At 40.5% G+C, this 27,938-nt stretch overlaps 1 protein-coding gene across 6 annotated transcripts in view; it reads left to right on the top strand.

The window, feature by feature from the left end:
* Positions 1-416: 416 nt before the first annotated feature.
* The window catches only part of SLC38A4 (solute carrier family 38 member 4), a 70,459-nt gene continuing 42,937 nt past the window's right edge, over positions 417-27,938 (top strand). For 2 of the 6 annotated variants that reach the window (XM_044756145.2, XM_044756146.2), the window contains exon 1: positions 417-669. The gene's annotated coding sequence lies outside the window, so the exon portion shown is untranslated. Of the gene's footprint in view, positions 670-1,130; positions 1,262-4,645; positions 4,772-27,938 lie in introns of those variants that run through there. The other 4 variants (XM_014860480.3, XM_070495040.1, XM_044756148.2 and 1 more) reach the window with 4 other exon arrangements.

Raw genomic sequence — 27,938 nt, 5'->3', positions numbered from 1 at the left:
AGGGAAAAAAATTACTACAAAAGCCCCCTACCCGTAGTTAAGCGCCAGCAGCTTATTCCCTGCTTCGCTCTTGCATAAGTGACTTTTACTGTGAATGACAGGTTTTTCATTTGTACCCCTTCCCCAAATGTTTACTTTTTTCCCTTTATGTCAAGTTCAGGTTTGACATCCCCAAACCTGGAGGAAATTTAGAGTCACCAACCAGATGGACACTTTTACAGACCAAAAAATGAAGATCAACCTGCATTCCTGCCTGTGTGGCAGATCCAATAAACACAACCTTGACCAAGGAAGAAAGTTAATCATCAAAAAAAAAGAAAAGAAAAATAACAACCAACTCACACCAAGATCTTCTGTGTTATGGGGCTCCAGGAAAGAGAAGCAGGGGCTTACAGCTCCCAGGCTTCACTCTTGAGGGACAGCTGGACAACTCAGCCCCACCTGGGAGGATGCTGTCGTTTACATCTCAGGTTGCCGCCTGACGATTGGTGGCTGGGCTGGAAGGGAGGGTCCGCAGGAAACGCGACACTGGGGATGCTGCCCCCTATCACATGATGGAAATTTCCACTCTTTAGGAAGGCGAAAAGAAAAGAAAGAAGGGTCTGTCTATCCACCCTTTTCCGATACTTCCCCTGGATCCTAATCGGAAGAGAGTAGAAAAAGAGGCAGGTGAGTGAAACTTTTCGTATTTTCTGTTGGACTTAGAAACGTGTCAATGTGCAAACTCGTGGCTGGATCCCAGCCGGGATGGGTGTTTGCGTGTGTGTGCGCGCGCACGGGGACACTCACACGTGTGCAGCGCAGTCCTTCAACTGTCCGGGGCTTAGGTTAGGCGTTGCTGCTCATCAGACCTTGTTGATGGTCCCCAGTTATTCTTACTATTTTCCAAAGGATCACAGTTTGGGTGGGTTATTGCAGGCTAGTGACCAGATTGACTACAAGTTAAGTAAACCAGGGCACACGCAGGGAAGGGAGACTGGCTGGGCAGGCTCATGTGTGACTCCGTTTGCAAGGAAAGGTGGCTGTGCCAAGGCAGCCTATTCCCGGGGGGCAGGAGGGGGGTGGCTGGGGCACCCCCGGCCGCGGCCCCGGGATTCCCTGGGCGCTTGGGTTTCGAGTTGGGTGTACTGGGACCGCTTCCACCGCCGGGGCCGCGCCGCCTGCCTAGTGGAGGGGACTCGACCCCGCTGCGGAAGCTGGCTCTGCCTCAGCTCGGGATTCTGCTGGCAAGGTGTTACCCGAGGCGCGGGACCTGGGCCAGGTGGGGACACTGGGTGCAGGACTCAAAATAGAGCCCTTGTCCTTGACAGCTGGGCCACCCAGGAGGCAGCACAGTTCCTTGGGTGGGGGGGGGCACAGTTCCTCGGGTGGGGGGCTCCGGCCTGGGGATCCCCCGCGGAGTCTCCTTCAGGAGAGGAGGAAGGCGAGAGCATTGCTGGGTCTGGGGGGGCCTCTGCCCTGGGCGGTGGGCGGCTTCGCACACTGAGCCCCTGGCTCCGAGGGAGGCGTCCCGCGCCGTCGGATTGGAAAGCGCGGGGCGCGCTGGAAAGAGGGAGGCGCAGCGCAGAAATGGGGAACGGAAAGGCGAGTGGAGTCCGGGAAAGGGAGAGAGGGCGTCGGAGAAGAGGGGAGAAGCCCACGGAGGAGAGGAGAAGGGAAGAGTCATAAGAGGCCAGACCCCAAGAGGGTGGGAGTGGGAGGGAAAATGGAGAGAAGAGGAGAGAAGGGAGGAGGGATCCTGTACGCAGGGGGCCTCCCCAGTCCGGGAGAGGAGAGAGCTGAGCGCAGGGACGAGCCAGCCGCGCGCTGGGGGCGGCGCGCAGGGAGGGGCTCTTGGTCTCGCGGTGGCACCGGTGGGCTCTGCGCCCCGGGTCGGCGTGGGCTGGAGTGGAGGCGCGGAGCGGGGGGACTCGCGAGTCTTCTGGGCTCCCTTTGCTGATCAAGCAGGGAGAGGTGGAGAGTGTCCCTTCCATGCGCGCAGGGACCAGCCCAGGGAGGAGAACCGGGCTGCTGACTTGGTTGGAGGAAAGGGGACGAACTAAACTGGGAACCCAGGCCTGGGAGAGTTAGTCGCTGGTGTGCCAGGGCGTGTGCGGAGGAGTGCGGGGTAGTGGTTGGGGGCCTAGAGGGACTTGGCGAGGCCGGGAGATCCTGAGCCGCAGTCCTCCGCCGAGCCCTTAGCTACCTGGGCTTGATTTCACTGAAGGGGGACCGGTTACTCTTGATACCTGTTTCTCAGTGCGAAAGGTACATGTCTACCTGTCTCAAGGGGCTCTCAGATTCCCAGAAAAAGAGATGAAGGAAGTAGCAGCGGCCCTGGAGGTGTAAGCAGACCCTGACTGCCCACTTCCCACGGCCGCCCCCTACCCCGGGGCTCCTGGACCTGCTTGCTTTGTTATCCGTTGGGAGTCGCACAGCTTCTCACCCTTAAGGAGAGGAGGCAGCGGACTTCACCATGGATGGCCTTTTTCTCAGTTTCCTGGTTTCCTATATTCAGCTGCTGCTTCTTTTTTTCTTTTTGTTTGTTTGTTTGTTGCTTCCAGGCAGCGCGGACATAATCATGAGGCCTGAATTGTCTCATGCTGTAAAGACAGCATCCTACACCTGGATCACAATTTCCAGGGCCTGGGAGCTGGGGCTGTAGCTGGGGTTCGTTCCAACTTTAGCTTTGCCTTTGGCAGACCTTAACTTTTTTGTGGAGCTGGGGTGGGGAAATTAGTCCCCTCTTGTTTTTTGTTCTTGTTGTTTTTGTCCCCGCTGCACTGCAAACACGTCTCTAAGGAGTCAGTGAGATTGGTGGACTCTCTCTTATGGAACACAAGAAATACGTGTGTGTGATATACCCTTTCAAATTCTAGAAAAATCAATCTACAGAAAATCTATGTTCCAGGTAGAAGTTTGTGACAGAGATGCTAAAGAGAATATCTGATCTTCCCAAATTACTGAAATCATGTGTTCAGAGACAGGAGCTTTTTTGGGCTGATTTTTATCACAAAACATCAAAAAGCAGGAAGACTGGTAGAAGGGGCTAAGTAACTTTCCCAGCTGCAGGGGCGGGAGCTCTTCCGCCAGAGTGTGCAGAGAAGGCGCCCCAGGAGGCTAGTGGCTACCAGATCAATGATAATAATGGCTCACACATTAATATCAGTTACTAGATTCCTGATGTGTTACTAAGTGCTTCTTTGACGTTAACATTTGATGCTCGTAACAACTTTATAAGATAGATTCTATTATTATACCCATTTGACAGATCAGGAAATGGAGATACATAGTGTGGAAAACACAGAATGTCTTTGGAAGTTCTATTTGGGTGTTCATTATTCTCAAATGTAAATGGGCAATTCTTTTTCACTTTGCCCTTTGTCATGGGCAGGACTGGACAGGTGACTTCTAGGGACCCAAAGCTGACTTCTTGGTCTATTACAGACTAATCCTATCCAAGAAAGCCAAGGACATGATCCTGCAGCTAAGACTGAATCTTTGCAGGCCCAGGACTGGATTTGCTATCCAGTGACATTTGAGAAATGCATTGTCTAACTATGGTTACCTGGCGGCTTATCAAACGCTGAGGGCGGGCAAAAAATGGACAGCACCTGGTAGACTTCTGTGTTAAATATTTCTCTTCTGTATCATTGTCTTTGTTCATTTCTGCAGTGTTTTCAGGTATCTATTCCTTTTTTTCCCCCTTATCCCTTGGACAGACTTACTAATATTTTCTAACTATTTTTAAAAATTTAAACTCCTTTTTTTTTACTTTTTATATATCCAAAGCAATGATTTTTATAAAATCAAAGGTTTAATGGGGTTTAATAACTAGTGAAATATTGTAATGTATGTCAAAATAATAATACAGTTTTTAAAAACGTGCTTCCATGGATCACCTGAAATCATCTTGCCTGCCACTACTGCCCTGATGACATCTTGTAGGGACAATAAGGGGTGGGAGTAGGGAAGAGACAAAGGAAAGAAAAGAAGGACTCTCGGAGCCAGACTTGGAGCTAAGCCCTTTACACATGTGAACCACATTTCATCGTCATACAGGACTCTCTACTACAGGTGTTTGTTATCTTCATTTTACAGAGGAGGAAATCAATGCTCAGAGAAATTAAGGAAAGAACCAAGGGTCACACAGCTAGTAAGCAACAGTTCTGGCATCAGAACTATGTCCCTCCTATGCCAAAGTTCCTGCTTCTAGTAAAGAGAGCAGTGAGAGAAAGACTACTAGAGAACAAAAACTTAAGGAAACGAGAAGCTTAGAAAGATGTTACACAACAGAGAAGGATTGAGAGATAGGAGAATGGAAAAAACCGAATCACTTTCATGTGACTGCTAATCTGCCCCTGGACTTCCTTTACTGTTTTCGTAATGACCTAATTCCATTCATTCATTCCACAAACAATCATTGAGTTTCATTATCTTCCAGAAACTGTATTAAGAGTTTCTTTTATGCCTGTCTTCCTAAATCCTACCACTGTCCTGGGCAAAGACTAGGTGCTCAAGAAATGTTTGTCGAATAAATGAATTAGTCTGGCACGGGAAAGAATAAATAAGCAAACAGTTGCACCAACAGCATGTTAACGGCCAGGGAAAAATCAGATTTGAGCGCTCTGCCACTGAACCTGGCTTAGGAAAGGGGTCAGAGAACATTTCAAGACCAGGTGATGCCTGAGCTGGGTTTTGAAGCAGAAGTAAAAGTTAGCCAGGCAAAGAAGTGAAGAAAGTGGGAGAGGATTCTCAACAGAAAGACCGGCCTGAACAGAGGAAGGAGAAGGTGGGAGCCACTTTGGGAACTGACATTCAGTACTGGGAAGTGAAGAATGCCAGAGAAGGGGCTGGGACGGAGGTGTGGTCTGGGAGGTGGAAGGTGTGGTCTGGGAGGTCCTTAAACATTCCCTCTGCAAGTGTCTCATAGCTCTCTACCCGGCCCTTGGATTTCGGAAGTGAACTATGAACAAAATGACTGAACCCAGGAATTAGCAATACATTTTATTATTTTATCATTTTATTATGGCCCTAGAACAGTGAACCTATAGTGTTTAGACTCCTTACACTGTTAGGGTTTTAAAATCTGTGTTCAAATGGAAAGACGAGACTTTGTCGTCCCATGTATGGGAAAACCAAATTATTTTTCTTGTTCTCAAGGGGCATTTCTCTTTTAGCATAGATACAATCTACACCATCACGAAAAAGACTTCCAAACAAATGTTCTTCTAGGTTTTTCTTGGAGGGTAGCAGGGGAGGGGGGGATTTCTCTCTTTATATCAGTTTTTAGTGGTTTTATTTTTTATATTAGTGTGTTACAGAGTAGTCAGGAAGTAAAATGTATTTCAAAAAAATAAGATGAGATGGGGAATGGAATGTCACCCTCCTATCTCCAAAGTAGATGTTTCTCCCAGTCAAGACTCTGGCTTTTGATACTAGACTTTGAAAACTCAACTGCTAATGTCTCTTCTCTCTGTAGGCATCTTTTATACCAATTTGTCTTTCTAGGCTCAGAGGTCTGCATGCCACTTCCACACTTGCAAAATACTCTTAGTCATACTGCTATTAGGAAGGGAATTCAAAGGATAAATGAAATTACAAATAATCCAAAACCTAATTTCGGTTCATAGATTAAATCCTCCACTTTTTAGCATTATCCTTGAGCAAGTTTTGTAATCTTTCTGAGCTTCAATCTCTTTATCTATAAAATCAGGATCATAATAATATCTACCTCGTGAGACTGTTATGAGGATGAAATGAGTTAACAGATGTAAAATGCTTAGGCTAATGATTGATACAGAGTAAGCACTCAATATGTGATAACTGTTATTTATTATCTGCCGCCCGAAGCATTATTTGAAATGTTAACAAACGTCTATACTAAATGTTCTTTGATAATCTGTTTTCCTCTAACTGTTGTAACTAAAATGAAGGAAGCAGAAGGGAGGGAATGAAAAAAGGACTAAATATGTAATACTCAAGCAGGACAGTCCAGCTCAGAATAACATCATTCCGTGTATAATAAGACTGAAAAGTTCCCTTATTTCCTGTTGGCTATTTGCTGCTATGGCTCCTGATAAATCTACTGTGTATTCATCATTAAAATGAACAGCAACTCCAGTTCCCTCGTTTTCTCTCATTTTTCTCTTTTGATCATGCAGTCGCCCTGGTGCCTCACATAGTACCCAGCATACATAACACACTCAGGCTTGTTTGTTGAATGGATGAAGGAAGGGAAACCTATTTCTTTTTTTTTTTTTAACAGTATTTATTCTTCAACTGAACATTTTTTCATTGCAATATTAAAAGCCTTTGCAAAGTGAATTTGTTCATTGTTGATAGTATAAATATTTTAAAATTATTTATTGAGTATGCATTGCTGCGTATGAAGTACGCATTGCTGCATGTGAAGTACTCAGGCTTGCGCGTCAGGCTGTGTGGATACGAATCCCAGTGCCCTCAGAGCTGAGCTACCTGCATTCAGTTCTTTGCTGTCTTATTTGGACTTCCTGCATTCAAATTTTGGCCCTGCCACTTTATAGCCAAGTGACCTTCAGCAGGTCGCTTAACCTGACTGCTTCTCTTCATCTGTAAAATGATGGGAATAGTTCCTACTTCATAAGGATTTTATGAGCATTAAATGAGTTAATATGTGTAAAGTATTTGGAACCACATTTGGCACTTTGTGAGCTCTAGGGGTGTCTGTTAAACAGTTAAAAGAAGCCCTGGTTTTCCAATTAGATATAATAACAGTACCTACCTTACAGAATTGGTTCAATGCACATAATTGCAGGGCACATAAGAAACACTCAAAAAATGTGACAATTACTATCGCTATTATTGCAAATCTTTATTTATTTTTCTGTTATGAGCAATGGGAGCCCTGACTTAGTCTTTCCATTTTTTGGTCTATTGAAAGTCTTGTTGATTCTAACTTAATTTCCACTGCTAACTTTTTCTCCCCACCCTGTGTTTGTCCTGTCATTTTACCTTGCGTCGTTTGCGCCTTTTACACCACATACTCCTCAAACCAGGACTTTGCTCTTTGTTTTGGCATAATTTTATAACACTGGGTACACTCACGGTACTATAAAAATGTTAAGAAAAAAGATGTAATTCACCAAGAGGCCACTTTGGCCGACACCTGGTCGGGCTGCTGTTCTGTTTGCCGTGTTGGTCCTGAGGCCGGCCGCCCGGCAGCATCTCCCCCGGTGGCTGGTGGCTGGGGCCTCGCGGGTGACGAGCGCGTCGAGCGCGTCCTGCGCGGCCGCCGGGGCGCAAGGAGCGTGAGCTGAGTGGTGGCGCGCGGGAAGGACCGCGGGAAGCCACTGGCTCAGGACACCCTGCCGCTCACAGATTTGCTGGCGTTGCTGCCACTCTGCTAGAGACCAGGCAAGGGAGTGACATGCACTTGGAAGGAGAAGTGAACAAGGTGGGAAGAGGGAGGGATTCATTAAGGAGAGAAGCTACGGTGGCCCTTGCTGTTTTAGGATACATTTGCTGCGTGCTACCTGGGGCTACACCTGCTATGGTCTGATTTTCTGGAATTTTTCCAAATGGGAGGAATGCCGTACCTGAATGCAGAATGTACTTGTAAACAATATAACCAAACTGACCTCGGTTGTTAAAGCGCTCCCTGACAGGGTTCGTGTTTCCAGTCTTGCTTCCTGAATGCCTGAAAAGCAATCAGATGGTTCAGAGCACTACATAAATGGAGCCATTTTATTATAGTGCTGAGAACACTTTTCATCACTATTTTATTCCTTCTTGTTTTTCAAAGCAATTCTTTAATAACAGCACACTTTAAAAAAATATCAGACATTTTTGGCGTGTGTCTCTATGCTATGTTTACGCTTGCTCTGCAGATGAGTTCATACTGTTGGTTGACTTACATATATTTAAATTTTTTATTTTGAAGTAATTATAGAGTCACAGGAAGTTACAAAGGCAATGCAGAGAGGCCCCATATCCCTTTCACCTAGTTTCCTCCAATCCTTATATGGGACCTGATTTTCTTAGAATATCAAAAGCAGGAAATTGGCATTGGTACAATACGTGTGTATCATTTCTATGTCACTTTATCACATACATAGATTTGTGCAAACACCGCCACAACCAAGATACAAGACTTCCATCGCTACAAAGCTCTCCCTTATAATTACACCCACTCCTCCTCCCTACTCCTGGCAACCAGGTGTTTTCCATCTCTAGATTTTTAACATTTTGAGAATGTGACATAAATGGAATTGTACTGTATGTGATCTTTTTGAGACTGATTTTCTTTATTCAGCATGATGCTCTTGAGATCCATTTGAGTTGTTGTATCAATAGTTTGGTCCTTTTTATTGGCAAGTAGTATTTCAGTTGCTTGACTATATTTAGTGGTATATTTTTTTCTCTCCATTGACATACTTATTTAGAGCTTCAGTTGGTTTAAAGAGATGCTGAGGGCACTTGGTAAGGTGAAAATTGTGAGGGCAAAATTTGAATAAGCTTTTCTCTTCACAGTGACATTTGTGTGTGATAGGGCAAAAGGATGGATAAACTACATCATCGTTTAAGATAGGCCACCTGAGGATTGGAACGGAGAAAAGGAATAGGGCAGAGAAAAGTGTGTAATTAGATGATAAAGTATAAAATTGGTCACATTTTAAAATTTCCACACCCATATGATAATCTATCCTGTGATTTCACCCTTAGTAGGACAACTCAGATTTCTTGAAACTAATAAAAACAATGCCTCTGCAATAGAGAATTCCTTCCCAGTCTATGCTCAGTCACATTACTGACAACTTCGGGACAGAGGCATGGCTGGAAATGACAGCAAGTCATTCTAGGGTTTGACAGGGGTCACCCAGAATCAAAAGAGCATCTTTAGCCCTAAGGTAGCTATCAACTCTCAAGAGACTGTCAGTTTTATACTACTCTGACCTTTCACCCACACCTACTGGTGGGAGAAGCTTAAGTCAGTTTTTTTTGTTTTGCTTTGTTTTGCTTTTGCTGAGGAAGATTTGGCCTGAGCTAATATCTACGCCAGTCTTCCTCTATGTTGTGTGTGGGTCGCCATCACAGCATGGCCACCAATGAGTAGTGTAGGTCCACACCTGGGAACCGAATTTGAGCCACCGAAGCAGAGCATGCCGAACTTAACCACTAAGCCATGAGGCAGCCCCAAAGTCAGGTTTTATTTAAAACAAAGATGTTATCCTTCACCCAAATGCCCACCAGCATGGGGAACCTGGGCACTAGTGGCTATACCTAGCTAAGCGAAGCGCCTCACTTCTCAATAGTCCCTAGAGGAGTTGGGAGCGTCCCTGCCTTCAGCCAGCATGTATTGGAGAGCTCTCGCCCCACCCTACCCGGGTCCCCAAGCGGAGGAGAGGACAACATATCCACTACTCTCTGAAAGTGTAAATATCCCTTTGAGTTTTTAGAATTTTACATTTGGGACTTTCAAAGACATATTGTCAATTCACAAAATAACAAAAACTATCAGTCTAGAGCCCTGACTAGACCCACGTCTAACTGAGGGTACACCCCAAGTCTCCATTCTGATGATTTCTGTTACCAGAAAAATATTCATTATCCTAAGCCCTGCCAGAGGATGGAGGGCAGGTAGGGGATGCTGGTTCCAAAGTCTAAACAGAGGAATGACCGTCATAACTAAAATAACATATAACTCCTTTTATAGACAAATCTACTTTTCTGAATCTTTCGAAATGGAATAGAATCATTTGTGCTGTCTTTATGATTTATTTTATTTTGTGTAAACCTTGGATATCTCGTGTGGCTTTGCACGCTGTTCTTCTGGGTCCTGTCTCCTGTGTGTGGACCATACGGTCCCCCAGCCTGCGGGAGGGCAGATAACTCAGGCCTGTAATCGTGAGGGAGTGCATACTTCGCTGTCCACGGGGAAACTGAACAAAAGGCCCACTGGACTTTGTTTCCCTCTCTTACATTGTGCTGTTTACTTATTTGACTAATGATGACAGTCCTTAGAGGGGTGTGACAAGAAATGTAAACGCATAGACTATGGTTCCCAACATTGCAGGCATTGTTTTCTTAAGGGGTGACTGGAGAGCTTGTTTGTTTTTTAAACTTTGTCTGTAAAGAGAAGAACTAGAGTTTCTCTGAAGGAAAAATAAAATACAGATGCTTCATGCACTGTATCAATATAGACAAAAATCAAGCATTAGCTGTACAATTACTTTCGAGCAATTTTGTAATACTATAGCAGTACTACACTTTGAAGAATGAAAACAAATACAATGCTTTCCATTATTTTTTTATACCAGAATTCCATAAAGTGCAAACTCTTTAACCTGGCAGGCAGGGTCAGCCTCAGCCGGCCTCTAACAAACATTCCATTTGAGCTCAAGTGGACTCTAGCTGTTTTGGTGTTCCTGAGGCCAACCTTCTGATCCCATTTCTCCTGCCTGGAACCCCTGCCCCCCACGCGAAATCACGCCATTGAAATCACTCCATGAAACCTGGTCACTTTGCCCCAGCTCCCGTGCTGAGCTCTCCAGTTCAGTCCCAAGACTTAAATATCGGGATCCTGTTAGGAATAGTGTCCAAAACAAAGTAAGCGCCCAAAGGTGATGGAATGTCATTAGGAGCCAGGCTCTGCAGTCAGCCATGGAGGTGAGTCCTGGCTCAGCCACTCCTTCACTAGCTTTGGTCTCTAGGTAAGTTACTCCGTCTTTCTGAGCATCAGTTGCGTCACTTGTAAACTGGGGATAATGATAACACCTATCCCAGAGGTGAGGGTATTACTGATTTGATACATGTCAAGTGCTTGGCACTGTGCTGGGCTACCATGAATATGCTTACTACTAGTGAGAACTTTAAAAAATGAGATTTCAGACTTTACAAAATTATCAGGATTATGGTCTGAGTGAAGGATGCAGACCACAAAACTTGAATGTTTAGGCTTCTCTGTGTCTCTCAACCCTAATTGCTATCATAAGAAGGGACAGGGTCCCTCTATACCTCTCAACCAGGAGGAAAGACTCTCCAGTTGGCCACCCAGTGAGATTAAACACAAACAGATTGAAACAGAATGACTCTTCCCTTCTTAGATGTAATAGAAATATGTGTGGTTTGGCACAGATTTTATTTTTGGTAAGAAGTAATCAAATCATGGATGAATTTCTATAAAGAAGGGAGCAAATGCTAGATATTAGCTTAAAGAGTGATTAAAATAGCCTCATGATGAGTCATCCATCCTTGAAGCTATTTACAAATACAACCTGTAGCCTTAGAAAAGTGAAAATTTTAATGAATTCACTGGTTGTTTGAGCTACGTGATATAAATTATTAGGTTTTCTGATATTCTACAGATTGATTGATATTTTACTGAAGCATGGCTTCAGTCAAATCAAGGGCATAACCATTAGTGCTTTTTTTGGTTACACTGGTATCTAAACAAACCCCTTTTGTGTTTTGCATTACACTTCTGAAAATGATGTGTTTAGTTACAAACAGAACAGCAATACTTGCAATAAACAGCAAGGTAGATTGGATTGGGATAAAGGCTGCAGTCAAATGCAGATTCTGGTGTCGTCCTGTTCCTGAGGCCACATCTTAAATAATTACTCTGTGTTCAGTGATTGGAACTCTATATGTACCAGTGTTTGAAAACAACAACCCCCCACCACAAAGATGTCCTTAAAATTAAGTAAGGTGCACATGTGCACATGGATATGCATAAATTTTACAGGTACGAAAGATGGAAATTCTGCTCAAAAGTCTCACTTGTCTAACTAAGGATATGGAAAAACTCTTTGTTACGTGATTAGAGAATGTGGTGTTCTAGTTAAGAGGAAATTATACCTGCCTTGGATCGTCAATTTTCAGAGAATTAGAATACAGCAAGATCTATTTTAAAATCAAAATTCTATTGAACATAATTTAATCTTTCAATGTTTCAGAGTGCCTTAGGCTCACTATTGTTAACTTCATCTATAATGGCAAAACTCAAAAGTGCTAGTTAGTAGAAGTTTCTGGTTGGCTGAAGGAATTTGTAGTATCATCCTTCTGCAAACTTTTGGGAAGAATATCAAGAAAAATATATGTAGTAGTTCTAAACTAAGATACTTAAACCTTTCTAATACAGAAAATTTCTAACATATTCTAAAGCAGAGAATAGTATAATGAAACTCCAGCTTCACCCAGGTTCAACAATTATCAATATTCATCTGTTGCATTTCATCCATACCCACATCTTTCCTCGCTGCTACCCCCACCACCATCATCACTAGATTATTTCCTAGGAAATCCAAGTCATCATATAATTTTATCCATACATGATTCAGTATGCATCTCAAAAAGATAAAAGTCTTTAAGAATAACTAAAATATTATCTCATCTTAAATAAACCAACATTTCCTTAATATTATCAAATATCCAGGCTGTGTTTAAATATCTCTGTCTCCTTCTTTTTTGTTTTACCCTTAGTTTGTTTGAATCCTAATCCAAACAGACTTCACACACTCACTGGTTGATGTCTCTTAAGTCTGTTTCAATCTGTAGGTTCAGTGACCTCTCATCTCTTTTTTTTCCCCTTACAATTTATTTAATGATGAAACCCAGTCATTTGTCCTACAGAATTTCCACTATTCTGAATTTTGTTTATTTATACAACTTTTAAAGTCCTCAGACTCCGATATTCTCCCTTTTCTATCCAACCCTCATAACCGCCTTCTCTTTTAAAGAAAAATTGTACCTTGTTGTTGTTTCTTTACCTGTTTCCTTGAGGATCCTCCAGCCTACGATTTGCCCAATTTTGCCCAAATCTTTTCTCTTAATACCCATGATTTACCTAACACTTCTTCCTGATGGAACCTGGCTGACCTTTTCAATCAAGTTTCAAAATGTGTCCTGGTCTACTCACCCAGGGGGCTTATGCAACTCTCTAAGATTGCAAGACATCACCAGTAAACAAGAGGGGTTGTATTGATTTAAGAAATTGTGCCACCTATTTTTTAAAAAGTACTTCTCTATAACTGATACACAGATATATTTACTAGGAAATTATATATTTGGGATTTGCTTTAAAATAATGGGGTGGTGGGGGTGGTTTGCGTGTAATAAGATTGGCCACGGCTGATAATTATTGAAACTGGATAATGCATGTGTGAGGTTTCACTGTATTTTTCCATCTACAGTCGTATAATTTGAAATTTTCCATAGAAAGAAAGAAAAATGAAGTGTGCCATATTGTCTAAGCTAAGTAGTGAAACATTTTGTTTGGGAGGCTTATATTGTAACACTTTGATGTCTAAGGAAGAATGCACTTGCTTTTCTCAGTCTGCAACTCTGGTTCCCCTAAAAACAAGTCAGTTTTTAAGTAAAAAATCAGCAAACAAATAATATTTAAATGAAATGGGGAAGTGGTTTGGAAAGATTGAAAATGTGACTCGTGCAGAGGTAATTCATAGGTTTTCGGATTTGTCTGAGCTGCCTTCCTTAAGATTCTAGTGTGGCAGAGCTCCTTGACGTGCCCCTGTAGTCTACCAAGAGCTGATGAATGACTCTTGAAAGAGGAGCGACCCAAACCATTTGGTTATCTCATGACAAAAGATGCTAGGATGGATTATGAAGGCCACACTTACAAGCTTTCCCTGCTACTATGCAGGTGAGCAGGCAGATCCTATTTTCCAATGCGCAAGTCAAAAGCAAACCTTTCCCACAACCCATCAGCTTTTAACTTTGGTCTGATTTCTCTTTATTCTATTCAACTGTTGAAAACAGAACAGCATTTAACACCTTGGGTTTACGCTAGCCGTCTACACTAGAAAACGCTTTAAAGGACACTTAGCCTTTATTAATAATAATGTCCTATTACTTCATTAGATTATATTTAATTGAGTAATTTATTTGCTAGTAATTAATTTTTCACTGTAATCAGCCACACAACAGCAAAATTTAAGGTTTTAGAAACATTTTCGTGAGCAAAAGGTGAGAAGTCAACATTTAATCGTATTTATTATTACCAATTTAAATACATAATAATATTGTTGGTGATATTTTTACTTTTACAAGTGTAAAAGTATCTTACAGATTCGTGCAGGCTGGGCCCCAACTCCGTAAGCCATATCTTCTTTGTAAGCTATTAAGTTGCTCAACCTGGAACTCTCCTGTCATGGATTTTTCAGGAATTTGATCCTCTCCACTGGTGCAAGGTTAGTCTATACTCAGATCCCCAGTGCCTCTGAGCTGTTACTTCCTACATAGTCACTTTTTAAAAATTTTTATCAGAATTGAAATAAAAAGCCAGATGCTGCCCCTTTGTAATTCTTTCAATAAAACTAATATTATATATGTCTATATTTCTGAGTTTCTAGGTTTGTAAATATTTTACGTTTTGCAAAAAAAATTAGCAAAACAATTCAATGGCCCATGTGAATACACTTTTTATTCTTTTATTCTCCACCAAAATTGACTGAGAAAGATAAATGAGAGCAGCACACTTTTGAACACTGACAGTAAGGAAATAGTTGTGTGATGGATTTTAAATTCCATGTGATATGAGCCCCAAATATACCAGTTATTGAGGCCAAAAGAAGGCCCAACCACCTGCCTACCTCACACTAAAGCACAATCATTTTCTCACAATAAAAGTAAATGTTTTATACTTGTCCTTTAGAAACAGTATAGAGTGGCTTTTTTGCAGATTCTTCAATGTTTACTTTTAACAAATAAACTTCAAGCATACATAGAAAATATCAAGCAAAATAAAAATGAGGCATTATATTTACGTATCATGTTTTTATGAAGCAATAGTTGTCGACTTCAATTCTTACATTGCTATGGTTGTATCTTCTTTGCCAGAGTCACTGTTATGTATCCAAATACATTACACCTTTAAGATTCCTTTTGTAAATATAACAATAGTAATAATAAGTACTTAGAAATATGCAAACTACTTAGAAATATTCTTATGTCTCATATGAAATATTATTACTGTACACATTTCCATTTTGCAGAACATCTAATCTGTACCTGTACAACTAACATATTTTTTTATGTTTCTTTAAAAAAAAAGTTCTCTTTATCTTAGAAACATGTATATGCTTTGTATTGCAGTGGTTGCTATGGCAAATCTGTATATTTTTTAAAATACCAGACCAGAGTAAACAGACATTGCAGAAGACTGAGGGAGTGCTGGAGGCATCAAGACCGTGTCAGCATTTCTGTTATAAATATATGTTTTTTCAGGGTTTCCTAAGTGTGAAATGTTAACTCCATAACAAGTTAACACAATGCTAATGCCTGAGTGGCTGAATATTTTAAAGGGCCTGCTATAAAGAAACAATTTCTCTTGGGGATCTGTGACTATTGCAGATAACAAAAGTTTGGGGACCATTCGTGGACCATTCATGGAATGTTTGCCGGTAGGCCTAGGAATTAAATTTGCCATCTGGTTTTTAGCCAAGAATACGGAATGAAATTTTTGAATTGGGGTTTAGTTAATATATGATTCTTCTGAATGAAAAATAATCTTCTGTTGAAGAGTAGATTCTCATAAAAATATTAAGCACCTAGGCTATTTTATGTGGCTCCCCGATTTAAAAATGTACAACCAACAGCAACAATTGATATTTATTTAGTTCTTACTGTATTCCAGGCTCTGTACTAAGTTCTTTACATATATTATCTCACTTGTGGAAAAGTAAATAAAGAATATATATGGCATCTTTAATAAGTTACTATTCTGTGCAAAAATAAGGAAGGAAGAAAGGAAAGAAGGAAGGAAGGAATAACAGAATAAAAAATAAGAAGAGGTCTTAATTTACCGGTCTGCTCAAGATATAAAATGAAGGCCATCTCCGTATGTTTGTAGAGCCAGAGAGAGAGAGCAAGATAGGAACCACTTAGAATCCTTGAAAAGTTATTTCCCCCGCAAATTTACTCAAATACAAGCCTTGTGTCAATTATTCTTAAATAGTTTCAGCAGTCCCAACATAGAATAGCTGTGATTGGATGAGATCATGCAAAGCTTTGAAAGAAAATTGTTTCTTAAACACTTTAGGTGAAAACTCATGTGCCACAAAGCCATGTGGCCTCATCTGTTTCTGCATACTCAAAATGAATTTATATATACTCCTGAATATTCCTCATGGCTATGTATAAACATTTGTGCTGATGCGTATAGAAACTGAGTAATTTTGTGTGCTGAAATCCTAGGAAAAAAAGAATAAACAGAGCCTCAAATTTTTCACTGTAGCTGGAGTGATTTAGCTTATTGAGTTCATCATAAGGAGATTTCTCTGCTGAGAAGGCATCTAAAAATGCGTTTCATCTTTTTGCCATATATTCATAAATCCTTATATTAGTGTAATAAAAATAAACTATACTGGATATTAAAGAGATATCTAAATAATGTTTCTTGTGACACAAACATGACCAGAAAACACTGAGTAAAATCCTAGGAGCTTCTTCAACAACTCCCTGCAGCTTCATTTTCTGTATTTTGTGTTGTGGTTCTTGCTCCTGTTGATTCTTTCCCTAATTGGGTATGCGAGTAATGCTAATTTTTTTTTTTTTTTTTGAGAAAGATTAGCCCTGAGCTAACATCTGCTGCCAATCCTCTTTTTGCTGAGGAAGACTGGCCCTGAGCTAACATCCGTGCCCATCTTCCTCTGCTTTATATGTGGGATGCCTATCACAGCATGGCTTGACACTTGGTGCCATGTCCGCACCCAGGATCCGAACTGGCAAACTCTGGGCCGCCGAAGCGGAATCCGCACACTTAACCACTGCGCCATCGGGCTGGCCCCTGAGTAATGCTAATCTTGTTTACTTACTGATTGCCCCAGGAAAACCAGTCTAGAGGACTATACATTAGACAATGAATAATTCAGCAGACTAGGTATTGCTATCCTACCACCAAATAGTGGGATTGATTTTTTAAGACTAAATTTACCTTATAAAAATTAAACTTCAAGTTGTTTAATAAAAATTAAACAATTTCAAGTTGTTGAGACCATGAATCTTAGTAGTCTGAATAGGTACTAAGCTTAAAAACATCTATATTTGTGTAAAAAATATACTTCAATATTATTCTGTTTAGGAGAAAAACAGGAAGTTAGTCCTGTCAGTATATTTACACTCATGTGAAAACAGCTCAATATCTCAGCAACTGGAAGACCAACTGTTTGAAAGAGAAAGAGATGGAAAGCAAGTAAATTATCAGAGCGGACATCAGCAGCTTCCATCAGCATTGTATTCATTCCCGTTTAGACCCATAGCACCTAATGGGTGAAAAAACTGGCATGTTTCTGAAATAGCATAAGAATATTTTATAAGAACACTAAAGTTTTTTTTTTCAAATAAACAAGTTAGCTTTATTATTTGGCTTGTATTTCACTGTAGAAATGTGCAATATAAAATTTAACATAAAAACAATAGAATTTTGTACAGTATAAAATTCTTTGAACAAGCAATAAACACACAAACACTAACATACACCATGTATAAGGAGGATCAATAGATAGATGAGAGACAGATATAATATTGGGACTATTATAAGGAAAACAACTCAAAATTAATGAAAATTCTGTTAAGAAGTATCCATAATTTCAGGTATAGAACTATAAGTAGTGATTCTTTTTTTTTTTATTGCAGTAACATTGGATTATAACATTATATAGCTTTCGGATGTACATCGTAATATATTTCAAATTCTGTATAGATTACATCACGTTCACCACCCAAAAACTAATTATAGTCCGTGAGCACACATGAACCTAATTACCCCTTTCACCCTCCCCACTCCTTCCGTCCCCTCTGGTAACCACCAATCCAATCTCTGTTGCTATGTCTTTGTTTGTCATTTTTATCTTCTACTTATGAGTGAGATCATATGGTATTTGACTTTCTCCCTCTGACTTAATTCACTTAGCATAATACTCTCAGAGTCCATCCATGTTGTCACAAATGGCTGGATTTCATCATTTCCTTTGACTGAATAGTATTCCATTGTGTATAAATACCGTATCTTCTTTATCCATTCATCCCTTGATGGGCATCTAGGTCGCTTCCAAGTCTTGGCTATTGTGTATAATGCTGCGATGAACATAGGGGTGCATGTATCTTTATGCATTTGTGTTTTCAAGTTCTTTGAATAAATACCCAGCAGTGGGATAGCTGGATCAAATGGTAGATCTATTCTTAATTTTCTGAGGATACTCCATAATTCTTTCCATAGTGGCTGCAGCAGTTTGCACTCCCACCAGCAGTGTACAAGGGTTCCCTTCTCTCCACATCCTCTCCAACACTTGTTGTTTCCTGTCTTGTTAATTATAGCCATTCTGACCAGAGTGAGGTGATATCTCATTGTAGTTTTGATTTGCATTTCCCTGATAGCTAATGATGCTGGACATCTTTTCATATGCCTGTTGGCCATCTGTATATCTTCTTCGGGGAAATCTCTCTTCAGATCTTTTTCCCATTTTTTAATTGGATTGTTGGTTTTTTCGTTGTTGACACATATGAGAAGAACACTAAAGATTTTAAAATAATGTTTTTAATTTCTATAAAGCTTTCTATTTGAAAACACCTACATATGTGTTTCCTCATTTCTAAATCTCAAAGAGTGAATCAAACTAGACCTAATAAGGGATTTGACACCATAGTCTTTCAGACTTCAACTCAAATTCTAAGCAGTCTTATCCAGGTTAACGTCAAATTAATGAGAAGTAGCAATATATGCATGCTTGTAAGACTTCCTTATATTCAAGAGATGTAAAGATGGAAGCTATGGAGTCCTGTTTGATCAAGGAGCTGCCTCGAAGAGAGCCAGCCACCTGTTTACACTGCCAGCTTACCGTGCACTGATTCACAGTGCTTAAAGAGGTCTTACCTTTGAATCAACTCACTACGATTAGACCAAAACTATGTGGTTAGCAAATTTCAGAATTAGTACAAAAATGCCCACAAATCTCAAATCCTAAGGGGTAAGCAAAATGTAGATCACTTACTTTGGCATTTAGAAAATGTGTCTTGGCACATCTTTGGGTCTTGATGTTTTGTCAGTCTCACCAAAAGGAAAAATAACCCAAAGCAAAGCCTAACCAAACCCCCCAAAATCTACCAGTGAGTTTGTATGTTTAAACACTGCCTCTGAGCACAGGCCCAGAGGTAAATATGTACCGTGGTGCTGTGCAGCTTCACAGGTTGGTTAACGTTAAACACGTTTTGCAAACCATCTTATTACGAGGTTGTTTTCTGAGATTCCATGGGTCAGGGTCAAAACCTGCCGTTTTCTAGCTTTTCGGCAGTGCTAATCAATAGTTTAACAAATGAAATAATGGTCCGATAAGCAGTAACAATACCCTTCCAAAGCAAAAGGTGTTGAAATGAATTTAATTCTATGATCAATTTTGCTAATATCACATTGCTCTTATAAATGAACGGCAATAAAAATACCTTTCACGTTTATAGTGCTTAAATATCCATTAGCTCATTTAACTCTCATAGTAACCTTGTGTAATAGCTTTTATTAGACCCAGTTTTAAAGAGAAAATTGAGTTCCAGAATATTTACATGACTTTATCTATTTATTCAGCAAAGACTTATCAGGTAGGTACCATATTAGGTTTTGAAGTTACAGACAATTCATTAAATATACATATATAACAAATACTTACATCATGTTTACTTTGTGCCAGACACTCTTCTAAATGTTCTACAAATATTAACTTCAGTAATCCTCATAACAGCAGTGTGAGGTGGGCACTATTATGTCCTTTTTACAGATGAGGAAACTGAGGCACGGAGATGGCAAACAACTTGCCCAAAGTCAAAGCAGCTAATAAGTGACAGGAATCGGATTTAAGTGTAGGCAGTCGAGCTCCAGAATCTATACTAGTTGACCTTGTGCTATGCTGAATAAGATACTGTGTCTGTTCCTGAGGACTTTGAAGTCTAGAAGGGCAGATGTAGACCGATATGTTAGGACAGCGTATAAGCACAACAGCAAAGCTTGTAGGAAGCAGAGACAGCACAGAGGAGGGAGGCGTTAACTCTACCTGGTCTAGAGTCTCTTAGCTATGGGGAATGGGGAGATCCCATTGGAATGGCGTACAATGGGGATCACATCTGAATGCTTGAATTTGAACTTCAGAGTCAATAGGTTCTGCATTTCACAGGGCAGTCCCATATTTGGTAAAAGAATTTGGAATTACAGTGAGAAGACAACAGTGCACTTATAGGAACATAGCATATGAACTAAAGGATAAAAACTGAGCTTCTTTGAACAGGAAAAATAAGCACTATGGTTCCTACTAGATATAAATGTAAACATAGATACAGGATTACAGATCTCTGTCTTCATATATGTAACATAGAACACATAATTTAATATATACGTAGATACCAACAGAACTTTCCTGTGTATCTACTCAACTGTAGAGCTCTTTAGTTATTCTAAGGCTTGTGGTCACTCAGAAAACACAGAGCCAGACATTCGGAAATAGAAGGAAAGCCTAAAGACAGGGAGGCACTGATGGACATGATTCGGGGCACATTATAGATGTTCAGTGATTACTCCCTCATGGAATGATTGCTTGATTGACAGATTGAAAAGACGAATGGCGGGGCTGGCCCCATGGCCAAGTGGTTAAGTTTGTGGTTCTGCTTGGGCAGCTCAGGGTTTCGCCAGTTCGGATCCTGGGCACGGACATGGTGCCACTCATCAGGCCATGTTGAGGCGGCATCCCACATGCCACGACTAGAAGGACCCACAACTAAAAAAAACATATATACAACTATGTACTTGGGGGATTTAGGGTGAAAACGCAATAAAAAATTTATTTATTTAAAAACAGGAATGGGAAAGAAAAAAAGACTAAAGACAATTAATTTGTTCTTCGCCTTTTAACTTTGGTAAAAATTTTGGTGAAGAGAATTAGTTAAGTCGAAATATTTAAAACCAGAATTTTATGTCAAATGTTAGAATTTTACATCCAACATGTTTCTGTTAGACAACTACTTTACTATTTTTTTTACTGCTACATAAGTGTACCTACCACCTATTTACATTTTTAAGTTTTCTAGTCCAAAGAGTGGCAAAGGAGCTCCGTGGGAAGAAAGAAATAACTATTTTGCCAGTTTAAACTACAGTCATGTTTACAAGTGTATTTTCCTCCCATTGTAGATCCTCGATAAATGAATGAGTGAATTTCATTTGTGCCTCCCAATGGTCCTGTTGTCACCCCAGAAATCAAATACTTTTTTTTTTTCTTGTGAGGAAGACTTGCCCTGACCTAACATCTGGTGCCAATTCTCCTCTCTTTTTGCTTGAGGAAGATTCGCCCTGAGCTAACATCTGTGCCAGTCTTCCTCTACTTTGCAGGTGGGATGCCTCCACAGCATGACTGATGAGTGGAGTAGGTCTGCATCTGGGATCCAAACCCACAAACCCGGGCCACCAAAGCACAGCACGTAGAACTTTAACCTCTAGACCACGGGGCCAGCCCCAATTATATACTTTTTCTAAATGAGAAGATGAAGGCCCAGAGAGTTTACTGACTTGTTGATACTTCCACAGCTAGTACGTGATGGAGTTAGAACTTGAACCCCAATCTTCGGAATGGGAATCCACTGCTAAATGTTAGCATAACAAAGGAGGAAGGACTTGTTCAGCCATTCAGATCCTTTGGGTGCCAGAAGCCTTCCCTTGTAGATTAGAAAGGATAAACAAGACAGTTGCAAGACAGAAAAAGTGAGCTCCTCTCAGCATTCCTTTGAAAAAATTAATGTTAAAAGTCTTAAGCAAGCTTCCAAGAAAATGCCATCAGCCTTTTTAACTGGAGAAAAGGGCACGAGCAAAATTATTTGCATAAATACGATTGTCTTATGCATATATAAAAATCAGATCACCCATCTTAAAAAGCAAGTGTCAGTCTTCCAGTTGTTACTTATCACACTACACTAAATACTGTAAAAAAGAATTAGAGACTATAGAGGCTTGCAAATTAAGATATTAATATTACTGGGTAAATTACTGATCTAATTTACTTAAGTATCAGTCTGTACTCAGATGTATTTTACGATAATTAAGAAAAGGTTAAATGTGTGGAACCTTGGATTTTAACTCAAAAAATAATCTTCAAATATCTAGGAAAGAATAGAGAAAGAGTGGAAATTTCTAGAGTTAAAGTTCAATTTCCTTAAGACTTGTAATTAGCTCCTTTCTCATATATTTTACATTATTTGAAGCAAAATACCTCATGAACCTGAACTTTTCTGTTCTTAGCCAAATTGTATAACATAACAATCCTGATGGTCCCAGCCCAGGCGAACACTCTCTCCAGGGATGCAATGCAGGCAAGAACTGGCTCGTGCTAGCCTGGTGGTTTTTACTGTTTGTGGCGACCTTTATTAACACAATTTCTAAGGAATCACACTTTCTTCACATGTCTGAAATTTTGGCACTGATCAGCTGCTTTTGTTATGAACTCATTTGAACTAAACAGAACAAAGAGAAGACAAGGCACCCAAACCTCTTGTGATTGCACCAGTGACCCCTACAGTCACATTCCTCAGTGTTCCAGGAACTCCAGGTGGCTGGGAGCTTTCTTTCTTGCCCTTGCTCATGCTGTCCCTCTGCCTGCAGTCTGCTCCCCACCCCATTGCCCCTGGCCAGCTCCTGTTTATTCTTTCAGTCTGAGCCCATCTGTCACCTTCTCCAGGAAGTCTTCTTTGTCCCTTTCAAGCCTAGGTGGGTGCCACTCTTCTCTTGCCCGCAGTTCCCACGCACATCTCACCCACCACATTATAACATCATGACTACTTAAGTAATGGATTCCCTTGAGAGACTAGGAACTGTATCTTATTTTTTCATTCTCTCTCTTGCCTTAGCCTCTACCATAAAGTCTGGCACATAGGTGTTCAGTAATATTTATTGAATGAGTAAATAAAGATGACTCCTTATCATGCTGTAATAGAAACTATCTCATAGCATTACGGAAAAATATTGAGGCTCAAATATATTCAAAAATCTCCATTTTTCTCAACAATATTTTGAGGTCTATTGGAGTACCTCTTGCTGATGGGGAAGAAACAACCCATCCTTCCAGAACAAACTGGACATGTATAATTTTGTCTAGACTCTAAATAACACATGAGAATTGAAGATTTTTTAAGAGAGTTGATTGTTGCTGGTCACGCACCCAAAATGTTCTCACTACAAGTAGAGATTTAGCTAGTGGCTACTATGTGGGTTGATTAATAATTGTAGCAAAGCATAAGGGAGGAACTGTTTGTTTGTTGCTTTTGTTTTTAGTAATGTTTACTGTTTTTCTTATAATAATCCATACTTTTTTTTTAAAGATTAGCACCTGAGCTAACATCTGTTACCAATTGTTTTTTTCTTTTCTTCTTCTTCTTCTCCCCAAAGCCCCCCAGTACATAGTTGTATATTCTATTTGTGGGTCCTTCTGGTTGTGCTATGTGGGATGCCACCTCAGCGTGGCCTGACGAGCGCTGCCATGTCTGTGCCCAGGATCCCAACCAGCGGAACCCTGGGCCACCAAAGCAGAGCACATGACCTTAACCGCGTGGCCACGGGGCCAGCCCCTAATCTATACTTTTTAAAAGTTACTTGGCAAATACAGATGAGAAAAAGAAAAGATTATCTACATTCCCATAATCTGAAATAACCACTATTCATATTTTGATATATGTTCTTTCAGGCATTTTTTCTTTTGCATATGTTTTTATATATTATATATATATATATTACTTAATTTAAAAAACAACATAAGGATCATATTAGTATTAGACTTTGTATCTTGCTTCTAAAAACTTATTATTGTTTTCCTATGCCCTTATTATTCTTAGAATATTCTTTGAACATGTGATTGGTAATTACTGCTTCATATTCCAGGAAGGCAGCTCTCTGTGAAGGGACTAATGCAGACAGCATGCGCATTCACTTTACCATCTCACAGCGGCTCTGAGCACCAAAGGAGCTACTGCCTTTTAACATATCAGTGGATCCATCAGTTAGAATAATTGTTACAATGTTTCCTGCTCCTGACATTCCTCATCAATAAGTTTTAAAGAAAGGTTTTGGATACACAGATTGAATCAGTGCCTTTAATAGAAACTCTCATTCATTCAACATTTATACAGTACCGACTATGAACCAGGCATAGGCTAATATTAATTGGGGTAAACGAACAAGAGATTGTTTACAGTTAGTTAATGTAAATTGGCTGTTTAGATATGCTTGAATCCATTCCACACTTCCTAAATAGACCATCTGCCTGAATGTCCCCCCTTTGCTACCATCGTGCTGCATGAGGTCAAGACATTTGCTTTCTCTGAGTCAGCTTTCCTATATTTAAAGAAAGACTGGTGCTACCAACTTTATACCCAGCCCTCCAGGAATTATAATTCCTGACTCAAGCAACCCATAAAGTACAAAAAACTCAGTTAATCTTGCCATGCTGGGCACTGGTGACCCTGGCAGCAAAGGACAGGACATCAGTCAACAAGCGCCCTATTAAGAGCTCTGACAACATTATGGTCCAACCCTGGAGTTGCTTACAGCCCAGCAGGAGAGATGAGATTCCCAGGCAGAAACCTGCCCTCTCACTGAGGAGACCTGACTCAGGAAATCCTGTGCCTTCACTGAAAAGTCCATTAGAAAATGTCAACGTCACTATTATATAGCTTGCTCTGCTCAAAGTCCTTTGAAGAACACTTCATGGTGGGCATGCATTCCTATTTCAACATTTTGGGTAGGATACCGAAAAGGCCAGCCCGAGCATATCTTTGTTATTGGGACACTGATTCTTTTACAGCACGGGTTCATGTTATCACCTTTTACGAGAGAGCCCCTTTCCTTTAAAAATCCTGCTGAGCGCCATTCTGCCTCTTTGTCCTCTATCTCATCCCACTCTAGCCAGGCAGCCGATTGGGTCACAGCTCAAGAAACTGTTGGGAATCCAAATTCAAGCAAGATGACACCAGGTTGACAAACTCCAGTCACTGATGAAATTACAAAAGCCAAATGCACAGACATCATTCTGGGAGGGAATTTGCTTTTAAAGGAAAGGGATGAGGGGGAATGTGAAAGAGAGCAATGGAAATTAGTGTACTGTGGCCCGAAAAGAATGGAATTTGTTACACCATCCATTGCTATTAACTAGAAAGGCAGTCAACAACCTAGCACTGTATTAATACTGCGTTCTGTACGAAGAACTTAAATTAACAAGGCGACTTATTTGTTTAGGAAGTATTGTTATCATTATTATACGTCTCTTAGCAGTGCTATTTCTTTCTCAAGCGGGCATTTTAAAGGATAGGAATCATTCTTTAAAGCAAGCCTCTAAAAGCTCTAATTTAACGTTTGGAATTTCCATACATTATTGAAGTTGAAATCACCCAGACACCGCAGAAACCTCGTTACCTGTCTTCACCATGATGTATCTGCTTAGGCAGAAACCTGCAGTGAACTTGTGACACCTTTTCCTCTGCATCGTTTCAACGTGGGATTAAGAAATGAAATGGACAGAGGATTTCAGTTGCTTAAATGAGGAAATGCAGAGAACAAAACAACAATATGAGCTGTCTTCTAATTTGTTTTTTCCGTCAGCTGAGGCTAAAAGGAATTTTCTATTTAGGTCTGTGGCAAAGTCAGTAAGTTTGTCAAACTGCGCCAAACTTGTTTGCTAATTTTGCGACGCAGTAGTTGACTATTCAAACATTTCCAGAATGCTCCATTGTACTGGAAAGGTGGTTTAGGCTGGGCTGAAGAGGGGGCATGCCATCAACTAAGTCATTTCCTCGGAACGCATGGGTGGTGACATTTCCCTTGCTCAGGGAGGTTTTTAGAACAGAAAAGCAAAGCCTCTCCCAGGGGCCTGGGCTGGGAACCCCTTTGGGGTCTCATATTCAGCAAGGTCCCAAATTTAGACTTTTTGAAGGTATCATCAAATGAGGCTATTCATAAAGTTGTTTATATTATATATGGGTTAAAGTGTTATTTTGTTAAATAGGAATATTGAAAATGTACTACAACCTAGCAACCCTGTTTTGGATTTTTAAAAATTTTTAAAAATAAATTTGGAGCCTCAAAAGATAGATGTGGCCTGAGTTTCCATGGATATCTGAGAGGATCTGTCGAAGGGGAATTAAAAAATTATTAATCTTTACTTCTGTGTTTACGATTAACTTGATGTGTGGCTTTTTTGGGTAATAGTCATTGTTTTCTTCTTTTATTCCCTCTTTCTTTCTTTTTTTTTAGGAGATTGGCCCTGAACCAACATCTGTTGCCAATCTTCTTCCTCTTCTTTTTTTTTCCTTGCCAAAGCCTCAGTACATAGTTGTATATCCTAGCTGTAGGTCATTCTAGTTCTTCTATGTGGGACACCACCACAGCGTGGCTTGATGAGCGGTGCTAGGTCCGTGCCCAGGATCCAAACCGGCAAACCTTGGGTTGCCAAAGCAGAGCGAACAAACTTAACCACTTGGCCATGGGGCTGGCCCCTCGTTATTTCTTACAATGTAAATTGAAGTTAATAATTACATAACTGTGAAGAGAGACACCTATGGCATACCTAAGCTTTCATCCCTCTGCAAGTGATGCACAGAATATGGTAGCACAAGTATATAGTGCTCAAGTCACCTTCAGGATAACATGGAATTCTACTATTTGAATGATTTAGAAAGACTTCTGTAACATTTCTGTATGGATTTCCTTCTTTTTCTTTTTTTGCATGTATCCACATTAAGAGACATAAAATGAAGAATTTGGAGTGCCAAACCGTGACATCAAAAAAGATCACAAAGGGCCTGGCCCCGTGGCGCAGCAGTGAAGTGTGCACATTCTGCCTCGGCCGCCCGGGGTTCGCCGGTTCGGATCCCAGGTGCGGACATGGCACTGCTTGGCAGGCCATGCTGTGGCAGGCGTCCCACACGTAAAGTAGAGGAAGACAGGCACGGATGTTAGCTCAGGGCCAGTCTTCCTCAGCAGAAAGAGGAGGTTTGGTAGCAGTTAGCTCAGGGCTAATCTTCCTCAAAAAAAAAAAAAAAAAATCACAAATTCCCCTCATCGCTGTAAGCCAGAAACCCAAAAGCCAGAGGGTAAATCCTACATTAAAAAGAAATAATCCAAATCTTGTTTCTAGCTGCAATGGTGCTACTGTCTTCTGTTTTTAGGAATGACTCGGTAGGTCAGATAGACATTTACCTACAGTACCAGAAACAGCAGTTGGACTAACGGAAGTGTTACTCCTCGGAAGCACTAATGTTGGCTGTCGGATGAGGACACACATCTAGTCTTGGCACTTGATCTGCTTTATTAGACTTTGAGTTTACAAGTCTAAAGGCTGAAAATGATAAAAGGTAACTCTTCTTGGAGAATAAGACATCATAAAAACAGTGCAGTATACAAAAGTTAAAAAGAAACAGAATCCAGAAAAAAAGATAGGTGACCTACAGGGAAATTGAAGTAGGAACAAAGAAAAGCAAATGAGTGCAGACACCAAGGCAACACAGAATTACTAAAACTTAGGTAATTTGGCTTCTTAATCCTTACTGTTTCTATCTGTCTTCTTCCAATTTGGCCATAACCAGATTCTATTTCCAAGTATTATTTTGTCTCATGATTAAAATTAGAAATTTTGGAACAGTGGTGATAAGAACAAGAGGCTATCTTTCCCAGTGTCAGTGCAAAATGCCGTGATGGTCTGGCTAAGAGATTTTCTGTTTTTAATTGTTAGCCAGTTTTGACTTGATCCAGCTGGAACTTTCTCTTTGAGGACATCATTGAAGGTAGAAATTTTAAATAAGATGATCAATGATTTTAAATATGGGCAAGAAAAATCCTGAGTCAATGCATAGGTATGATCTGAATCACTTTATTTTGACCCAACAATTTTGTACTTTCAGTAGATAACATTATTTTGGGATATTACATTCTAAGACCCTCCTCTGTA

The sequence above is a fragment of the Equus asinus genome, chromosome 22 (assembly GCF_041296235.1).
Source record: "Equus asinus isolate D_3611 breed Donkey chromosome 22, EquAss-T2T_v2, whole genome shotgun sequence".
In the NCBI taxonomy this organism is placed as follows: domain Eukaryota; kingdom Metazoa; phylum Chordata; class Mammalia; order Perissodactyla; family Equidae; genus Equus; species Equus asinus.
This window is presented reverse-complemented; position numbering and strand designations above follow the sequence as displayed.